The sequence below is a fragment of the Zonotrichia leucophrys genome, chromosome 15 (genome assembly GCF_028769735.1).
Source record: "Zonotrichia leucophrys gambelii isolate GWCS_2022_RI chromosome 15, RI_Zleu_2.0, whole genome shotgun sequence".
Taxonomy (NCBI): domain Eukaryota; kingdom Metazoa; phylum Chordata; class Aves; order Passeriformes; family Passerellidae; genus Zonotrichia; species Zonotrichia leucophrys.
The window spans coordinates 8,141,157-8,162,839 of record NC_088185.1 but is presented as its reverse complement, the minus strand read 5'-3'; the positions used below and the strand labels follow the sequence as shown (position 1 = coordinate 8,162,839).

Genomic DNA, 21,683 nt, shown 5'->3' with positions numbered 1-21,683 from the left:
ACTGGGCATAATCATGCCATTAATATCACATTATCAAAGAACATTTGAGCTGCCTAGAAAAGACCAAAGAGCTTTTTCCAAGGACTTGAGGAGTTTGATCCACATGAGGACTGTTCTGGATACTTTATATGGGTAAACAGAAACTAGGAATACCAAAGCACCTTACCCATGAGGGATAGGGGAAACAACATTACATAAAACCAGCACAAGTTTAAGTCTCACTATACACTGTCATAATTTCAAACCTTCTTTTAAACAGGTCTTGTTTCAAAAAAGCATTCTTCAAGTGTATGTCTTTCCTGGTGAAGTTCTGAGGACAATTTGTCCCTCCACAGAAAAAGCCACTACTTTACTGCTCTGGGCAGTTAACTAACCCTGTGCACCAGGAGCCTCTTGCAGAGGGACAGAGAGGCTGTTTTTTCAGTTTAGTTCAATAACCACCTCTTTCAGACTGCAGAAAGCAACTGAGATTTGAGGAGGGGCAGAAGGGCAGGAAAGCTGACTTCCCTCCAAATGAAAACTAGGTGTTAGAAACTACTATCTGCTAGTTCCAAACTCAGAAAAGAGCAACAAAAGTAGAAAATAATCTGTTCCCTTTTGCTCAAAGAACACTTCCTTTGCTTTGCATTTAAGCTGGAGCTGAATAAAAATCACAGAATAAGTCATAAAGGAAACGACTTCAGGAGGTCATCAGAAAGCATTTTGATCAGAAAGTATTTTACAAATATTTTTATTTAACACTTCAAAATCTTCAGGTTTAACATTTCATTGAGTTTAATGCTATATAAGAAGTTTCTTGAGTCACTTCTCAGAAACAATAACATAGTAAATTAATTTTGTTTCTGATTTACATGTTGAATCATAGCCTGAATGTGTTAACCCTGTCCTTCTGCTTAACATGAAATTTACTTTAAAGTTATCTTAGTTGCACATCAACGTGTTTTCATAGGTACAGAGCAGCAAGATCCAGTCTTTCTACTGGAGAGTAACTACCACATAGACAAACAAGCTTTAAAATAAGGTTTCTTGTTGGCCGATTTCAATTCTCAGTTAAAACTGGCAATGCAAATTACTCTATTCTGTTCTTTATCAAACAAGAGAAAAGATTTCCAAACTGTCAAACTTGCTGGTGGCATCTTGACAGCAGATGGAAATGCAGTGAGTGCATGGCAGTGTCTACTGCCACTACATGGCAGTGTCTTTATGTGACTCCAAGAAAACTGAATCCCCTGACTGAATGGCTCTTTATCCAACAGGAAATGAGCACACATTTAGGGGAAGGAATCTGCTGTGCACCCCTGTCATCTTAAACGGGTCCAGGGATGAATGGGACCAGCCCAGCATGAAGAGCAGTCGGGTTGTTTACCATGAGGCCTCTCCCCAGTCACTCCATCGTGTATCTCTTTTCACACCCATGGCAAAGGACTGATTTGAAGGCAATTTTATCTTGCACAGTGTTTGGTTCAGTGGGGGAAGGGAGTGGATAGGGCAAACTGATGTATTATGGAAAGCCATCCCCTCTTCCTTTACCCAGGGGACTGAAGGACAGCAAATGCCTCAGGCCAGTGCACTGACATGAAATGGTTCCTACCTCCCATCCAGAACCTGGGTGAGGACAACACTGACACATTTTTCCATCCAGTATCTAAAGCTGGAACAACAAGAGGGGCTGTTCCTAACTCCTGCACAGATCCCTCAGAACACCTAGCAATAGAATCAAGAAGTTTGCCCTGTTTTCAGGGATGCTTTCTTTGTGAGGGATCCCTGGTGACTGTTTTGATCAGGAAACCAATCCCTGCACTTCTTTAAACTTTTCTTAGTGCCAGTTGAAGACTCAGACCCTTCTTCTCCCAGCTTAGCTGTCAGTGCATGTCTTCTGACAGTTTCTGCAGGACAGCTCAGTTTGTCTTTTCTCCATTAGAGAGAGTAAGTGAAGGAAGCTTCTACAATTGGTCCATTTCCAAATGCCTGCTTGAGGTTTTCAGTTGAAAAGATCACTCTTTAGCCCCTTCAAATCCGCAGGGTGCACATCCGAAAATGTGATATAATACATATGTAATCCTGGATAAACTCCACTCCCCACCCCTTTCCATTAAGTAAAGTCAGTAACTAGAATCCCTGTTTAGGTTTTGTGATTACAAGGATCACAGTCTGCCCTACCCTGGTCAAACAATACGGGCTCTAGGAAAGCATGAGAGCCATCATTTCAATAAAGCAAAACCCTGTTGCTTCCACTCCAGAACAGCTGACTTGAAGTGCATGCTAGGCTGTGCTTATTAACAAAATGAGAAATCTGATACATAGAAAGAAAACACTATGTGAGGATTAATCCTGGATTGCAGTTTGTGGCCAGCACTGGGCCATCATCCAAACACAGATGAAAAAGAACAGAATTTCTCCCACCTGTCACTCTACAGCAGGTACAGCTACTGCTGTGTTGTAGCCTCATCCTTTACAGCTATTGTAACAACTCATTTTGTATCAGCTTAAAATTCAGGACTGACCTCACTGTTTCATTTCTTCCTTGTTTTGTGGGAGCCAGCACTGGAGGGTGAATTTTCTTTCCAGGAATTACAAACAAGCGTGAGTAACTTACAAGTTTGGACAGCTAGCACAATACACGTATGCTTCAAGGAAAGAAACCCAGCTTAAAACCAGCTGGAACCTGGAGATTAACTGAACAAGAAAATACAACTCTCAGGAACATCTTTTTAACATTGTCCTGCTGCTTTTGAGAGAAGTAAGCACACTGTCACTGCTGATTGCAAGAGACCTGAACAAACCAATGCGGTTTCTTTGCCAATGAGCTCCTGCACAGCAGAGTGAAATCCCTATTGCAATGCATTGTCCTTGCTCCTGATAGTACAGCAAGACAAAAACCAATGTAAGAAGGCCTAATGGCTCAGTCACTGGTGTTCAATAACACCAAACCAAAGAAGTCATCTTTATTTTTTTTTTAATATATTCTCCTGCTTATGGTTGGGTTGACACTGTTGTTGCAGTGCCACAGCTGAGCCCTGTTAATTTTTCTCCAAGCCCAGCAGGGAAGGCATCTCTGCTGATGCTGAAATGGGCCCTTCCCATTGAGCCTCGCCTGTCACAGTGCAGGCAATATAATGGCTATGGCACAAATGTGATTCTGCTTTCTTCCACTCCAACACCACATTTGCTGCAGCACTGAAATGTCACTTTGTGGCAATGTTCTTCCCTGGCTGTTGGCAGAAGCTGCTGTGTTGTCCGTGCACTTTATCAGTCAGATTTGGTTAGGGCATGGGAATCCTGGTTTTCTGTAGGGAAAACATGGCAACCTCTTCCTATCAATAGCTCTGGCTGTCGAGCTGTGATATGTTCATCAGACTGGATGACAGGGTTAAATGCTGCAGTCAGCACAAACACTTCTGATAGGAAGGCAAATGCACCTCGGTTTTCAAACATCATCCCATTTCCCTACATCTATCATCAAAAAAGGCAGCAGGGGCTCAAAGAATAGCCACATACTATTTTCTGCAAGGTCAGAGAAATGCACAACATACACTTTATGTTTGGCAGCTCTTAATTACTATGGGCTGTAAAGACGCTAGAAAACGACAACTCTCATTGCAAGATCTGCTGTTCACAACTTCAAATTTCATGCTGTGATCACCAATTTTGGGCTGTGGTGGCTGTTTTAGAGAGTTTAAATCCATTACACAGCCAAACTGCTTAGCATTATGTTGTTTTCTAGTTATTTTAAACAACTAATCAAAATAAATTGAACATGTACCCTTCTGGAACAAGGCCTCTCACCTTCTCTTTCTCTCCTCTCTCCCCCCACCCCTTGTCACACATTGGCTTCTGCCAAACAATTCAGCACTGACACTACAGCACATCACGTGATACCAAGTGCTTCAAGCATCTTGCAATACTTATTACTATCTACACATCCATAAGTCATTCCACCCAGAAATGTGAATACTAACATGAGCTATTTCCTTATGCATTAAAGATTTAGAGCTCTCCCAGATCCTTGGAAGAAGCTTGTCCCCTGAAATACTGAAAAATCATCCCTTTTATGTGTGTGTCTCATCTGCATTTCACGTAGATTAGGAAGCATGACAGAAGGAAAACCTGCCATATCCTCATACTCTCCCATTCCTCCTGCTTACGCTCCTGCGGCCACACAAGTCTGTCGTGATTAAGCAGTGGATTTTAGATGTCCAAGAACAAGGCACTTACACAGGGTGTCCTTACCCATGTTAGAATGGAAAGTAACAAATGTAAGAGGTTGCTTATTCTTAATGCTGATCTCCTCCAGAGCTAAAATGATATGTCAGTAGCAGGTGTCAAGTTTGAAGACCCCCTCTCCCCTCCTCTTTTTTTTTTTTTAATAAATATAACAAAGGGCACACAGATTTGACCTAATGGGTCAACCATCAAAAGTTAAACTGATTTAAATAATTAGACCTAGAATGTCAGGCACCACTGCAAATAATTGCTCCTAATGCTTTTAGGATTAGATTGCTAATGAAAAGGCGCAAAAAGGAGGCCATTTGCAGTTGTGGAAATAAGTCAATTTTCTTTCCATATGTCATTTTCCTCATGTAGATTTGCTGTGAAATCTTAAGGAGTCATTTACAGCTTTCCCTCCAGAGCTGCTTTAGGATATACAATAGTTCTGAGTAATAAAAAATAGCAATAAGTCATCTTGAAATATTAGTTGTTTATACACTGTATTTATCAAGCATAGCAAACATCTGCTCATAGTTCTGACATTTTCCAATGAAAGTGACTATTGCATATTGTTTTCCCCTTAATTTCTGGAAAAACATGGGAGCTATTCAAATATAAACAGCATTCCGCAACAAATTTAAACCAGTTTTGGTCAAAGGACGGTTCATTAGCAGAATGTAATTCTGATGCTCTTAACTGGTTTCTGGCTGCTCTCAGATTTATTCTAACAACTGAGTATACCCTGAGTGATTTCGGTAACCGTCTGCTAAAACACTGGGTTCCATATATAATTCACTAATTCTGTGTAAAGGTGTGTATACCCCCGCCCCACTCGCAGATTCTAACCCCAAGTTACCCGTCTCTGGAAGCGCCCAGGCCACCCGAGTTCTCAAAGGTTGCGGATTTCGCAGCAGAAAGATTCGAGCGCCCAGACCCCGTGTGCACATCCGCGTTCCCCGGGCGGCGGCGGGGCCGGGCACGGTGTCCGGAGCCCCCGGGAGGAGCGCGGCTGGCGGCCCCGATAAGGGGGGGCGCGCCGAGAGCCGCCCGCCGCCGCCGTGCCCACTTCCACCTGGGACCCGGCCAAGCAGAAGTCAATAATTGACTTCCCCGCCGGCTCTCGCCCCGTACCAAAGGGGCCGGGCGCGGGCTGGGCGCTGCGGGCACCGCGGGGCTCCCGGGCCGCGCACCGCGCTGGGGGCCGGCACGCAGCCTCCCCCGCCCCCACTCCCCCCGCCGGCTTCGCTTTGCTTTTAAATGCAACCAGAAAAACACAAAAAGCCCGGCTCCCCCCGCCGCCGAGCTGGCACCGGCACCGGCGCGCCGGGAGATGCAGAGCCCGGTCCGGCTCCGCGGCGCCGCGCTCCCGGGACCGGGCAGCCGCGGGCAGCAACCAGCCCTCTCGGTTCCCTCAATTGCGATGTCGAGCGCCTCGGCAATAATTCTGCCAGCCTGGACGTACAATTTCTTTTTTTTTTTTTTTTTCAAACCGAGTGGACATCTCTACGCTGCCTAGCGCGGCCGGGGAACGTGCATTTCCTGCGGGGCACAAAGCCGGCGGGCAGGGTCCGGGGAGCCCCTGGCCGCGGGAGGGTGCGCGATCCTGCTCCGTCCATTGCGTCCGAGATGGGGCCGTAACAAAAGCCAGAGACCCGCAGCCACGGGCAGAGCGAGCGGGGCCGGCGGGTCCTTCCCTCCGCGATCCCGAGCGGCCGAGGGGGGCGGCGGGGAAGGGGGGAGCCAGGGCAAAAGTTCAACGCGGTCCCGGTAGGGCAGGGGGTGCTCGGTGGGGCTGGGGCCGGCGCTGGGGTTGGGGGATGCCGGCCTGGCTCGTCGCCTCGCAGCCCGGCGGATGGACCGCGGGGGGCGGGAAGGAGGCGATGCAAGTCCCGGGAGCCCCTTTCCTGCCCTCTCCTCCACAATGCGGCCAGATCCCCGGCACAAACACGCCCCCCGGCACCCCGGGGCTCCGCTCCCTCCTTTCGGGGAAAAAATAAAATCAAATAAAATACAATACGGCTCAATTGAAGGGACGAGTGGGGATGGGGAGCAGGCGGCTGCTCCGGGGCCGGTCAGCCCCACGCCGGCCGGCCCTGGCGGGCAGCAGCTGCGGCCCCCCGGCCCGACCCCACTGCCGCCGGGGAAGGGGCAGCGCACACCCGTGCGCACACACACAAATGGCACGGGAGGAGGGTAAAGTTTCCAGCCGCTTCAACCAAATAACCAACATTTGCAAGCTCCAGACAGGCACGGTGGCCGGCACACCGATGCACGCCCCGGCCCCCGAAGCAACGGGGCAGCGCGCCCGGAGAGCGAGGGGAGGGGGCCCGGGGCACGGAGAGAGGGGGGCAAGAGCAGAGAAACCATCTCGGGTTTTTCAATGGAAGTACCGCCGGTGCCGGGCACGGTTGATGTAGGGCAGGGAACAAGGGGACACCCCCGCCACCCCGGCGACTCTCCCGAGCGGACCCGTGCAGATGGGCAGATCACCGGGGCTGCAAATAAAGAGCGGGGGAGCGGGGCTGGGCTGCACCGCGGAGCCCGGCAGCGCCCGACCGCCCCGCGGGACCCGCGCCCGCGCCCCGCGCCGCGTTACCTTCTTATTGCATCTGGAGCAGCAGCTTTTCTTCCCTTTCCCCTCTCCTCCTCTCCCTCTCCTGTCCTCTCGGTTTATACCAGCCTGTTCCTCATCTCACAGCCTTCCTCCCAGCGCCATCTTGCAAGCTTGTGACGTTGGGAGCCGCTCACCCCTGACCCACATTTGAATAGAAGCCAAAATGAAAAAAAGAAGAGAGAGCGAGGGAGAGAGGAGAGAAAGAGGGGAAAGAAGAAGAAGAAAGAGCGGAACAAGGAGAGGCAGGGGAAGCAGCAGCTAAGCAAGTGCTGTGCCAGTGTGGAACAGCATCGGCTCTGCTCCCTTGCCAGCTAGTTTAGTAATAAGCAATTTCCTGCTTTTGCAATAAATGTTGCCGCGGCGGGGCTGGGAAAGGGACGGGGATCTGAGCAATTCCCACCGAGGGACCAGGGCTTCCCCCACCCCGAGCCGCCCCCCTTTCCCTGCCACCCACACCCCGAAACCCAGCCCGGAGCCTGACCACTGCCTCCCGGCAACCCAAATACTGCTGCTCCCTCCCAGGTTTTGAGCAATGAAAAAGGCATTTATTAAGATTATTTCTCCCATCACTGATGAGCTCTTAAGTGTGTGTTCAGAGAAATTATATAGATTATAGCTTGTACATGTGTTGGAATCTGAAATGAGTTTTACACACAAATTTAGGAAACATCATGCATAGCACTATTTGCATATTAGTTTTTTGTCACTCATATCTGTGTGTTAAGGACTGTCACTGCATTTTGCATCATTCAGGGCACAGATACAGACATGGCCTTTGCACCCACAGAATCTGAAGTTTTGGGTTGTGCATTTCTTTTTTAGTTACTTACCTAAGGAAGTATATTGGAGGGAAAAGTTATTTGTGTTGTGCATCCCTGGTCCTGCAACATTTCCTTGCATGCTTAACTTAAAGCACATCAGTGATCACACTGAGTGAGAAGGGCTACTCAGATGCTTACACTGAGTGTGCTCAGCCTGCAAACTCAACATATTACTTTGTAAAATGTTAAGTCCCCTTAACATTTTACATCTTAATTTTACTGACCATTGCCACAAAGTACAACTGTGCAGAAATCTGAATTACCCCTTTGTAGCACTCTCTCCCTTCCATAGCTAATTAGTCTGTAATAACTGGAGAAATGCACATAAACATTTTTATTGTAATCATGCACAGGAGTACTTCCACTATCCCATGTAGGAATCACTGTATTAACTCCAAGTATGAGATGATATTTCCTTTCCTTCTGTGCCCTCACAGCCATCCATAACCAAAATTCTCTGTAACCTCAGCAAGGCGATTCATTAGTGAAGCTAAGCCCACGTTTAACACATGTCTAATAATTCCCTAATAGCCACAATGCCAGTGACTCTCTCAGCCACTTCCTGTGCAGATCCCTGCAGTCTGCATGCCCTTCAGCTGGATCCCAGCTGCAGCCTAAGCTCTCCATCCCTGATAATAAAGATATTTTCTAGTTGCTCATCCAGAGTTCAAAGTTTTTGCAGGACATGGTTTCTTCAGCTTTACCAAAGTGGCTTGAGGAGCAAATAAAGATAAGGCAAATCACAACAGCCATATCAGAAGGGTCTGGACTGGTGGTTTGTTCACAGTACACCCAATAAAGAGCAGAACACTAACAGTGGTGAGAACAGCAAACCTGACTGTCAGCACAAGACCCAGTGAAGTAGATAAGGATCAATTCAAGACTCTTCCCCCACCAGGAAAGTTAATTTAAGATCGGTGGTGCTGCTCTGAGCTGTATTTTAAAGCTAAGTGGCCTTGCAAATAGCCAGGGAGGTGTTTCACACCGTTTGTTTCATGCTGTGCCAGAGGAATTGATAGGCAAATACACAGAAGCCCTTGCACTATCTAAACAGGGGCTACATGCATCATAGATTTTTTATCAGATAAGTTTAGACATTTGGGTTTAGAAAGACCCACTTTTGTGAATCTTTGTGTGGCATTTCCAGACCTCAACAATGCCACCATCTGCCCTCATCTTCCTTCCTTCCGCTGCAGTTTTCCACCCCAGCACAATCTGTGCCCCTGCCAGTTCACAAACCAACATCTTTGTTCAAACCTGCTTTCATCAGACATTTGAACAAAGGTGCCAGGTTTTTCACAGGAATGGCTTGAGGCACAAGCGTTTCAGCCTGTCTGCCAACTTTGCTAGGCAGGTGTTAACTTTTGAGAGTGAAAGGGAGAAAGAAAGTTGGGAAGATGGACAGAAACATCCTAAAATGTGACCACAAGGTTTAGTCTAAAAATCTTTACTTGTATTTGGATCCTCTCTAGGTTTGGGAATGATCAGTTTGCAGCATCCCTCTGCAAACTGAGAAATGGACACATTTTCAGTAGAGAGGAGACAAAAAAAAGGATAGAAATTAGGTGTCTGGCACCTGGAAATGATATGGTATGATACAACACTGCATTCAGCTTCATATATAAGTGATAATTATAAGGTTGGAAAAGAACTAATGAGAAAGTTAGACCTGGCACTGTCACTAGAACCAGGGACATCTGTGGAGAATCTGATGAGCCAAGTTGAAGTATGGCCACACCTACCTGGAAAACATCTTCAGGCACGCAAGGCAGATACCATGATACCTGTAATGTCTCCAAGCAACCACAGCCAGGGAATTTGCCATCCAAACAGAGGGTACACCCTCAAGTTCTGAGAAATCACACCCACTGTGGGCACATCTGGCACTGGTAAAACGTGCCCCTGTGTGTGAGAAGCAAACGGGTTGCTCAGGTGCAGAGAGCTGCATGCTCAGATGAAAGGCTGGATTAGAAGGGTGATGGTGGCACTCTGCTTGCAGACACTGTGGCACAATGGGCATGTTCTGGAGGATGATGTGGGCTTGTGAATATTTTGAAGCTGGACACTTGTCATTAACTTTGTTTTCTAGTTTTGTTTGACTCTGAGGTTTTTAGCACTTTACTGAAAAGAGCATGGAGAGGATGGCAGCAGTGAATTGTGCTGGGTGCTCTGCAGACACAGTTGAAAGCTTCAAGTTTCTCCTTGCTGTGTTGATGAATACATTGAATGCAGCACATCCAAGGTAGCTATGGCAAACAAATTAACAATACACAAGGAATTTAGAACAGAATCCAAAGAACAAGCAGATTGTACACCATTCTTGTATCTTAGTCCTTAGTATCTATTCACAATAGCTCTGTAATGCTGTTTTCAAGAAGACAAGTTTAATTAATTGTATCACCCCCCAATAAGTTATTGTTTGCAAAATATTTAGACTCAAGTCAGTGACTGAAACCCAGAGGAGCTTTAGGGCTTTGGTTTCATTTCAGTTTTCAACAAACTGATGGGTCCAGAAGCAGCTCCAGCCCTTTGTAGCAGTGCTAACAGCAAGTTTATACTCATCCTAGAACAGGAAGAGAGCATGGATAGAATTATTGTGGTGGCAAGCGAGTGCTGTGTGTGAGGAGTGAAGTCATCTGAGCAAAGAAAATGCCATTGCAGAAAGTAAACAGAATAACGACCAAAGGGTGGCCCTGTGCCCTTACGGCTCTTCAGTGCCACCTGCCTTCAGTCCCAGCGCTGGTGGATGGCCAGTGCCATCTAGCAGGCAAACTGTTGTTTACAGTAGCGAACCCATGGGTAGAGCTGGGCAGAAAAGCTCACATGAAAAGCAAAAAACTACAATTCAAGGAACGAAGCAAAATATACAGGGCAGAGAATGCCGGTTTAGGGCTTATGTCTGAAAGCAAGGTTAAAGCAAGGGGTAACCAGCCTGCTTCTCAAGAATAGATAATGATTTACCTCTAAACATAAATTGAGACAAAGTTTCCTAGCAGAGGTTTACACTCATTGTCTCTGCAGTGGAGTACTCGTGACAGCTCCACGAAAATGCTGAGGGCCAGAATGTCGGTCTGGATCTGAGAGAGGCATCGTGTAAGGCATTGCCATGACCCAGGAAACTGTGCTTGAAAGCATCAGAACAGCTGGGGATAGCTCATGAATTGAAAAAATTATTTCACTGTCCCCTCCATAGAAATATTCTTCTACAGTCAGACATATGTGGCTGGGAAGTTTTGTCCAACAGACTCAGAAGTGCCCATGGAGGATATTCCAATTTTATGCTAAGATAGGTTTGGAAAATCTTTTCTCTCTTATCTGCAAGTGTGTTGCGCTTGAGTGTACATCCTCAGAAAAGCTCCTTCATCATTCACTGGATTAGTTGGGTTCCCCACTCTGCTATTTCTGCAGTCAGTGGATGATGCACAGAGCATTACATTATGATCTTTGTGTAATTAGATCTTAATTTATCCTATCTGTTCCTGGTTTTACTAATGCAGAACTTGATAGAACACAAATTTGAGAAGTAATTTTTCTGCATCTGAAAAGGGAAAGAAAATATTTTTGGAAATAAATTTGGAAAAGCAAAATCAAGAAACAGTAAATGTAACCTGAATCCTTAGTATAAAAAATTGCCACAAAGGTCCCCATTTCAGAGCTACTTTATGCTGTGGCTGGTCACAGGTTCCCTCAGCTCTGCACTGTTTTGCCTTGTGAGCGTTCTCCTCAAAATCATGAGCTTAGAACCCAATAACAAAAACAAACAAACAAACAAAAACCACAGCAGAAGGTAGCAGTTTGAAAATCTGGGCCAGTGGTTTAGTGCTTGTACAAGGCACTGTTTTGTCCACTTCTGCCTCTGTTCATTCTGACAGAAGTTTTCATTTCCTTGGAAGGGAAGAAACTTGCACTCTTTTTGTTGCTGGAAGCTGAAGCTTTTTGTGAGATGTTCTGGCATAGGCAGGGCTGAGGCAAGGGGTTTTGCAACTCTAATCAGATAAAAACACTCCTTCCATTATAACAAGATCTTTGATTTCTGTTGGCCTGTGAATTTCATTGCAGATATGTTCACTCTGTACCTATCTCCAAAACATCTGCATTAAACTGTGTCTACCCTGCTAGTTAATATATCTGTGCAACAGCATCACTCCACTGGGCTGTGGGAGAGTAATAAGAGTAAGAGAAACAAGTGGTGAACAAACTCAGCACCTGTGAGTGTTCAGAGTAAAGAGAGATTTGCTGAAAATGTCTCAAATAGATGTCAAAGATTAAAACAGAAAAAAACCTTTCTTCAGCCATGTATAAACAGGGAACAAGAAAAGAACTGGTGCTATTTTGAAGAGTGGACAAGGAAAAGATTAAAAATATTTTTGTACCCAAGATCTAAATGAAGTTTTGCCATAGCTTTTAAGAGAAACAGTGGGTTTGAAGAAGGGAGTAAAACCAACATGATTAGTTGGAATGAGGGGAAGACAATGGAAGTTATCACAAGAAAAGTGAAAGCAAATCTAAAATATCTTAACATTTTCAAGTGAAGGAGACCAGTAATTTTCATTCCAGAACTCCAAAGGAACTAGTATTTGAAATAAATCTTTGAGCTGGAGGTTGTTCTTGCATGATTTGGAAATAGTAGATATAACACTTTTCTTTTTAAAAGGATTAGAAAGCTTTCTAAGAAGCCACTGAGTTCAGTGGTTTTGAAACCACCTCAGACTTTCAGAAGAGTTTTGAAGAAAAAATATATTTAACATGTTTAATATATATACATGTATTTTAAAGATGGCAAGAGAAGATAAACAGGATAAAATGCAACCAGGATGTTGGTTTTGCAGAGTGTCCTGGACACTTTATCTTTGCAGAGATACCTGATTGTCTAAGCAAGTGGAAATGCAGTAGATCTAATCTATATGGATTTTAGTCAAGCATTTGCTATGATGCCACATGGGAAGTTATTCATTAAGATGGAGAAGATGGGGATTAGTACAAGAGCAGTAAAATGTGTAAAAGTTTATACTGAAGGAGAGATGCCAATAGATTGCTATTGGGATAGAGATTTCTAGTAATTGGAGATTGAACTTGTTTAATATTCACTCTAATGATCTATTGTCATTTAAGATGGAGAATGGCAAAGAAATGTTCTGATGAAAGAGTCAAGAGGCACCATCATTAACAGCATCAGAGTTTTGTGGCTGGTGAGCTGGAAGATGGTGAAAGTGATGGAAATGGGATGCAGTTCCATACAAAAACAAACATACATTTGGGATGCACTTCAGAATTAACAATTGAAAATTAAGCATCTTCTTCAAGCTAATCTAATCCAGGGCTTCTTCTGCAGGCACTGAAAAGAGGAAGATTCCCTGAGAGGGGAGGGCTATCCTGCCTCTTTTGGGCTCTTGATTTAGGACAAGAGGGACTGTTATGTGCATATGTCAGTATCTCTATTAACTATGCAGAAGGATAAAGAAAAGTAGATTCTCTTTAAGGAAGAAAACTGACTGCAGTATTTAAAAAAGGAAACAAATCTCTATATTAGTTTGTCAGTGGATCCCTCTGAGCCATCAGTGCACGAGGCAGTGAGAGAAATGACAAATGTGATCCTAGGCAAGATTCTTGCAGCACTGCTGCCATTGCACAGGGCACTGCTGGACCCTCCTGACTGCTGCAGGATCTTGTCACACGTGTTCACACAGGCATCAGTCTGTCAGGATGCTCCATGTAATCATAACAGGCTTGAGCTTTCCAACAGGAAGACAGAGCTGAAAACTGTGCCCTACAGATACTGACCCTGGTGTGAGGCATGTACAACACCTTGCTGCTGGTGGCTGGGAATTTGTGATGTGCCAGGATGTCTTCCAGTCTTATCTTTCTAATGTTACAGATAGGAAAGGGTTAACCATCAAGAACATGTGTATTGCTGGTCATGTTTTTGACCAGCTTTTTCATGGTCACGTTTTTGTGGAGGTTTTGTTTCTTTGTTTGTTTTTGTGGAGGGTTTTGTTTGTTTTGTTTGGTTTGAGGTTTTGTTTACATATAAGTACATATATGTGTGTGTACACACACCCATCCATAAATACATATTTAAGTGAAGTTTTCCTTCTATTCTTTATTGGGAAGCATAGAAACACAGAGGTATATTTTGTATTTTCTGTAATAACCCACAGAGCCAGCCAGTATTTGTTGACATGCTGCATTTCTGAGTATTTCTGGTGATGACTTTCAGGTCACAGAAATCTCTTCTTGTCCTCACATTCAGTAAAAATAGTAGGAAAACCACCACCAAATTCAGCTGTACATGAAATCTTTTTGCTTTCTTCATGTGTATGTACTCAGGGAGGCAGTGTGTACAGTATGCATAAGTAATTAATGTTGCAAGCTGGAAGAATGAATTATTGTCAGATGGAGGTAAAGCATGCAATATGGTCAAGTAAGCAGTTCCAATAATAGCTGTGCTTATGGAAGCAAAATGAAATAGAGGGCAAACTCTACAGGTTGCCAGAGTGGTGTCAGTGTGGAGCTGTGTTGCCAGTTGGTGGCCAGGGGACAGCAGAAGGATTGGTTTTAGCTGAATGCTTTTAAGCTTACGTGTTACCACACGTAATGAGATTGCTTCTCAAGCAGCGGCACTTAAGCAAAGGGCAGACATAATTTTAGCTTGATTTAGTTGGTGGAGGTCTAACTAAAAAGCACCTTTTCCTCTCTCCTAGCTTGGCATTTTCTCAGTGAGTGAGAACATGTTCTAGATGAACGTGAGCCATGTCCTGTTGTTGCTGGGACGGGTGGATCAGGGTGACATGTGCCTCTCCACCTGGGAATTTAGCTGAAAAAAATGGAACTGTAGTAGAGCAACTGGGCAGTGCAAACTCCCCAAAAGCTGGCACTGCCCAGGGTAAAGTACAAACCCAGGGAGCACTCTGGTTTTGGACAGGTCACAGCAGTGTTTTTAATTAGCATGGCAGAGAAGATAATCACAAGAACTACAAAAAGACTCTTTTCCATCCAAAGTGGACACCAGAATACTGGGCATGTTGTAACCCAATTGAAGGCTGCTCTTTAAATCCAACAGCCATGCAAACACCACTCCTCATATTGTCAAGAGAAAGAAACTGCAGAGCCCTTGAATAGATGCACACAGACATTGGTGTGCATTAACTGAGTGTCAGGGGCCTCAGAACCAGTGCCACCCACTCAGGCACACACAGAACATGCAGGCACACACAGACAGGGCAGAGTCCCCAGAGGGTTTGCTCCCTCCCCTGCCCACCTCTTCACAAACAGGCAGAGTTCAGTTCCAGACTGCCCAGCACACAAAGCAGATAAAGACTGGCATAGAAGAGCCCATGGGCAGATTGGCAGCCTCAGTAGTTACTGATATCAAAGGTCACTGAATGCTAAAAAATAAATATGTTACAGTGCCAGCAGGGCACTGGTGACCCAAGATAAAAGGCTCTCTAGCACCAGAGATACATTTTCATGTTTGTTACCCATATGAACTGTATTTACTGTGATTTTTCAAGTGTTCATAAAAATATACAGGGGGGAAGCATTTTGCTTAATGCTGGCAAGGGGATCTGCTTCAGAGGCCAGACCCTCTCACTGTAGTATACACTGTGCTGTTTTCATGGGTACATCTGGGCTGCCAAGCAAAGAAATTCACTGTTTGTAATACCTCTGACTCAGGGTTCTGATACTTCTCATTCTTTTTACTCTTCAAAAGTGTGGTTGGATTTTTCTGTCCTAAAAGCAGTTTTCCATTTGAGTCTGACTTCACTGGTGCTGGGCTAAGTCTAAAATTACTGCACTGAAGCCACTGGAATGATATGGGAGAAAGGGAGAGAGACTCCAGCCCACTGGCTGACATTGTTAAAGAAGGTTATAAACACCATTGGTCAGTTCATATTCATCTGCTGTGCTCAGTGCCAGCGGCAATGGAAAGGCTGGCCAGTCATTTCCCACCGTGTAATGCAAGGTGACTATAGTTCAGGGGACAAAGAACACGAGATTGGGGTTCTTTCAGGGACAGACAGAGGGCTGGTTATGAATGTTTGGGACACTTTTCGTTTCATTGTTGGCTCTATCAGCACCAAGGGCTGAGTGGTTCTTTTTACAGATGTCCAATATTAGTTCAGAGGTTGTGCATGGGAATGGGGAATGGGGAGCTCTCTGCTCACCACCTCTCTGCTGCTCCCTCTTTTTAGTATTTGCATTGTTTTTTTTCTTTCTGTTTCTCTTGCAGGCAAAAATCTCCAGCAGTATTCTTGTTTTAGTTTAAGGACAATGCAAGTTAAAAGGCAACATATTAGAAACCCAGTTAAAGGTGGAATTCGTGGTGCTCTTCTTTTGCCCTTGGGCCAGTGCATCATTTACAGCAGCTTTTAGCCTGCTCTAACCAGTGATGGGTGACAGGATGGTGCAGGGACAGGCAACTGCAGATACCATTGACTGGGAACACAAAAGACACCAGAGTGGCCACCCAGTACCACCCATATGGTGTTCACAGGCTAAGAGAGTTCCTAGCAGGACTCTGGGCTGAATCAGAGGAAAATATTTTCAACTTTTGCTTAAATTCTGGTGACAAATTCAATGATCTAATCCATAATACTGACCCCACTCCTTGGTGTAACATTTGCTAAGTAACAGTCTACTTATCTAAAATGTGCACTGAAGATCAGCCTTGACACAGAGTAAAACAATAGACATCATCAGCACTATTTGCTGAAAAATACCTTGTCAGTAAAAATGTAGCATTTTTCAGTGGCTTTACAAACACTGGAAAAGGATGCAGAGCAAGAAATGTTGCACTCATAATTGTACAAATAAAGAAACAAAGGAGTAAATATTTGTTCCAAGTGCTCAGACAAACAAGAGCTGAAGGAAGATTCTGATGTGATGAAGGACCAGAATTGTGTGGTTGTGAAACCAATGAACAACAGCAACCCTGCCCTTTGCATCCTACACAACAGATACACTGCACTGGCTCTCCCAGAGTCTCCTGAAGGAAATCACTGCACCTTCATGCACAGCAGGTACTCACCCAGTCTTAGGGGCTGGATTAGGGGAGAGCTGGATACACAGGAGAAAAAGGACTGGAACAGATGGGCCCTTCTGCAAGTTCTTTCCCTTCTCCTGGAGCCTTTAACAGCACATCTAAAAAGTCTTGGGCTTTACTTTGAGATTTGGGAACTTGCACAGAGGCTGAGAAACAACCTGGCCTGCCTTGGACTGCAGGATTCCACATCGGAAACTGGTTAGAGTACAAGCATTTCTGCATCCCACTCCTCTGCTTAGATGAGCAGCCCACGCCTCTATAAATCACCCAGAGGCGCTCAAGTTACTGCAGCTTTGTGTGTGTGCAGTAAATCACAGAGTGTGCTGAGGGAGACCCATCTGCCTGCTGGCTGCCGGGGCACTGAGCAGGGCTGATGCTGCTGTGCTGGCTGAGCTGCCACCATGCCCCTGCTGGTTTAGAGCAGGGCTGGAGTCTTCTGGGACAACACAGAGTTGCTTTTTCCTTGTCTATTCTTAAACATGCATTCCAGCTATCTTTCCATCTGTTATGAAACACTCAGGATAAGATCACTGAGGAACCTGTAGCAAGACAACTCTGACAATTTCTGGATGCTGCAGATCTTTTGGCACTTATCTCTTCAATTACTGCCTTGAATATGCAATAGAAACTACATTTTCCCACTCCTCTGTAGTTACTACACTCTCCTCGGTGGGTGTTCCCAGCCCCTGAAACTCCTGTCTGCTCCATTATCAAACATTCTGATGTGCTGCTGACTGCTCTGTTCTTTATCCTCTCAGCCCTTTTTGACCCCCTTGGTTCTCTATGGGGCAGCCAAGGTGGCTTCAGTAAAACAGTGAGCTCCTGTTTCTGACAGTTTGCTGCCTGAGCAAATCAAGTGCGACATCTCCCAAGAAATTGATCTCACTAAGTGTCTCCACTTGTATTGGAACTGAGAATATTGTTTTATTCTCTGTAACCACAAATGCTTTGAGACTTGCCTAATTGAGATGCTACAGCTCCTTTTCTGCAGGGATTTTAGCAATGGAAATCACCAGAGGCAATCTTGACTTAAGGCAGGCATGTTTTCTCTCTTCTTCGGAAATTGCTTTATCCAAAAGGGCCCAGATTTTTTGGCTTTCAGGAAGTGAAGGCAAGAGCAGTGAGAGAGATCTCAGTGACACAGTGAGGAATTTGCTTGTTTTGTTACTGTGATGGCATGGCTGGATTTTTATTAGTTGCAATGTCTTGCCTGGCTCTGCATAGAACAAAGTCTGAGTAATATGGGACAGAAATGCTTCTGGGGCACTGGAGCATAATTATAAGATGCTTATGGTCATCTTATAATTACAATAAACGTAGTTCATCTATTATTTAACTTTATCTTTTGTTTTTCTGCTAAAACAGCAAGAATGAACTAAAATAGAGCAGGAAAACATACTTTTTAAGACAAGCCAATAAACTGTTAAAAATGTGTGTATTTATATTGATGTTGCTGCTCTTTCTGCTTTAAACAACTGGCTACATTTTGTTCTTAATTATGAATTAAAGGATTTGTATGCACGTGTCTACATTGGAGACCCCCAAGTGATTCTGAGATGAGGGTGAACTGAGGTTTTTCAGCCAGTTGAATTGAAATTACTTACCACTTGAACAGCATCTGCAACAGCGTAAGGCACGGAAGCAATTTTTCTTTTGTAAGAAGATGAAAAAGAAATAAAGAAGGAGTCAAAGAGTAAGCAGGCTGAATGGGCCATTAGCACCAAACTCTAAAGATGTAGAAGTCAAATAGGATAGAAAAGCCCCATAAATTTTTACAACTCCTCAGAGAAAAACACTGTGATTATTAAAACATGAAACCTTGCTTTTCTAAAATGCTTAAAAGATTAATATAGAAATGTCATACTGTGGCTGCTGGAGGGATTATCCTTAATGGGAATGTTAGAAGTTATTTTAATGTAAAGCAAACATAGCCACCAAAGAAAGATCAAAAGTGGAACAAATTCAAGGCTCTTAGTTTCAGGAAAATGAAGTTTGTCAAGAAACTATTTCTACTCCGTTAATTAGAATGAGTAAATTCTCCATAAATACTGTATATATATGACATAGAAAGTGATGACCTCACCTAATTAGTCATTACCTAATCCAATCACTAGCACAAGAGCAAGTCTTAGGTCTCTTTTATGAAAAATTTTGTTCCCTTTTAGGCTTGAGAAAAAGTATATTTTTGCTAGTGCACATTTTTGTGAGGTCATGTGCATGTACCCAAATAGCTTTGATGATAATCCACCATCCATGGGCAGGGAACCTTGGTCACATGGCACAGTGAGCTCCCAGAGTTTGTGGTCTTTTCCATGCAAGAGCAAATTCAGTGACTTTTTGTTTCCTTTTCAATCTAACATTATTACTTTTTTTAAAATTTAAACTGACCACAGAGCAGCACACTGCTTTGGTCTCTATGTAAGCCTCTGAAGTCCAAATAAAAACTACAGTGTTGCTAATTTAGAGCAAAAAAAATGTCATGTTTTCTTTGCTGTTCAGGACAGCACTTAATTTGCTGTCTGTCCTAGTTTGGGGAATGCTGCCATCAAACACCTGATTCCTTTAGACCCAGTTAGCAGTGCCAGACTATCAATTCCAGGAGCAGTAATTGCTTTACAAATTGTGCCACCATCGACTTGTTTTTTCCTCCAACACGAGGCACAAAACCACACTAGAGCACGCAGCAGTGCTCACACATTGCTGTCCTTGTTCCCCTGTAAAAGGGTTGGACTTGCAGAACACAGTTTCTTTTAACAGTTATTTCCAAAAAGATCCATCATGCCAGTACTCAGCCCCAGCCTGCTGGCTTTGCTAAAAAACTTTCCCAGAAAGTAAGAAAGTGCTAAATCATTCTGTGCAGTGTGAAAATTCACTTGTTCAAATGTTAATATCATACATGACAGCAAGGTTTTACAGGTGATAAGAATTATTTTTTTTTAATAATTGCCAATATTTACAGGGAAGTTTTTTTCAAAAAAAAACCCTGCTGCCTCTTTCCCTTGTATTATCCTGGACATAAAAATAAATATCACAGAAATTATTGGGTTTTTTTTTTACTTGCTTGCAGCCCTGCAAGCAGCCAGCCCTCATTTTGCTGTTCAGACAAGGTACCACCACCATGTCCAGGTGACCAATTACCAGTCAACAGAAATTTTGCTTCAAGCTGGAATCTGTTTTTTAAGAGCTCGGCAAGCACCAGAGAGCCCTGACAGGAAGGTGCTGCAGTGCCTGAGGTGTGCCGAGGACTCAGAGCATGGAAGGAAGGTCTTAGTTGAAATACAAGAATTTATTTAATTGTCAGGATTTACCAAACTCTTAGCAGTTTTTGTTGGAAGATGCTAAAATGTGTCCCAGAATATCAGTTGTAGACCTGTTGAAACAGGAGTCAGAATTTACAGAACCAAATATTTCACTTATAACATAAGACAAATTTCTATTACTTATACACCAGAATTGTACCTAGCAACTCCTCTTAGAATTACTTTCACTTTCTTGCAATTCTTTTTAAAATATGAGAGTGTAGTTGGTATCTAGCAGCTTTTCTCAGATAGTCTCAGGAAATGTGCTGTTAAGATAAAATGAAAATGCCATAACTTCCTCACTTTAAGCAACCAAATCCATGAGTATTTTCCTCACCAATCTGGTGCCACAATGACAAAAGCAATCCATTTATTTTTGTTATGAGCCATAGGCTACAAAGCACATTGTACAGGTGAAGTGGCTGTGACAAAACACTGAAGCTGCATTGAGCAAGTGTGCACCATCCTAAAACACAGGGCTGTCATTCTTGCTTCCCTGGTGTCCCTTTAATTTGCAGTCATGTAGAATAGCAGAAGAAAAACAATTAGCATGTTCTACTCCCTCATTAAAATATTATTACTTGATGATGATGATGATGATGATATGAAATGCAGGGTAAGAGCCATTGCACAGGAGCTCAGGATTTGCAGCCTTGCCTTGCAGAGCCTGTGCTCATTCTTACACATCAGTGCTCAATGTCAAATGCACAGCTACAGTAGCAGCTTGGACAGAGAACTTGGTTTACAGGGTTATGGGGTCCTACATGTGAACATCTTCCTTCTTCAGTTGCATTCAGTGTTCAGTACTCATTAGCTTCCTGCCTCCTCTCACCCCACACTGTTTCCAAAAGCACCCACTGCACTCTTTTTCTTGACTGACTTGTTAGCTGGGCGCTGGGCTGACAGAGCTGAATGAGGACATTTTCTGGTTCCAAGGTGCCAAATGCAGTTGACAATGCAGGGATCCTGTGCTGCCCCACTAATGAGCTGCAGGCCTGATGGAGAGGGTGGGCATGGAGGGGACAGGACAGGGCTGCAGTTTGTTCAGAAAGAATCATAATTCTCTTCAAATCAGTTCTAGCAGGGGCAGCCATAGAGCCTGTGTTCCACTCTATTACCTGCTTAAACCTTGTCCGGCCTGCTGACACTGCCAGAAAGACGAAGTGCCATTTGTCCATGGTTTGGTTTTTTTTATGTGAACAGGAACTTGGTGGATTTCATGTCATTTCATGCAGCAACTCCAAATCTGCAGATTGAAAACTTCCAGTCACTTCCAAACGGAACATTTCAATGTTTAATGTGTGCAAACACCCTGTGTGTATGATGGTACCTGTGTATTGTATCTGGCACCCATTTCTGCATTCTGCCTCAACACCCATGGCACTGAATCTTCTTGAAACTGGACCATGACACACTGAGTGTGTTATAGTTCTCCATGTCACTTTGCCAAATGAACTATCCCCCTAATAATGTTGGTATTCTTTTTTTTTTTTTCTGGTGTCTTCTGATTTTCTTAGTTCTTAGCTTGACACCCAAGACCTGGGTGTGCAGATGCCACTTAATATCAAAAAGGGGGCTACTGTATCCATTTATTATGCAGAAACTCAGGAACTTGGATACAGAAGTAAAATAAGGTGTTGAACAGGATGGGATTCCTGCTAGTCCAGAACTGACAGCCAAAGCAAGGATATTAAAAG

The 21,683-nt window shown here is 44.1% G+C and overlaps 1 protein-coding gene across 1 annotated transcript in view; it reads right to left on the bottom strand.

Annotated features, from left to right (window-relative positions):
• HIC2 (HIC ZBTB transcriptional repressor 2) overlaps nt 1-7,149 on the bottom strand; it is a 72,011-nt gene extending 64,862 nt beyond the window's left edge. The window contains exon 1 of the mRNA XM_064727052.1: nt 6,806-7,149. The gene's annotated coding sequence lies outside the window, so the exon portion shown is untranslated. The remainder of the gene's footprint in view (nt 1-6,805) is intronic.
• Between the last annotated feature and the right edge of the window lie 14,534 nt (nt 7,150-21,683).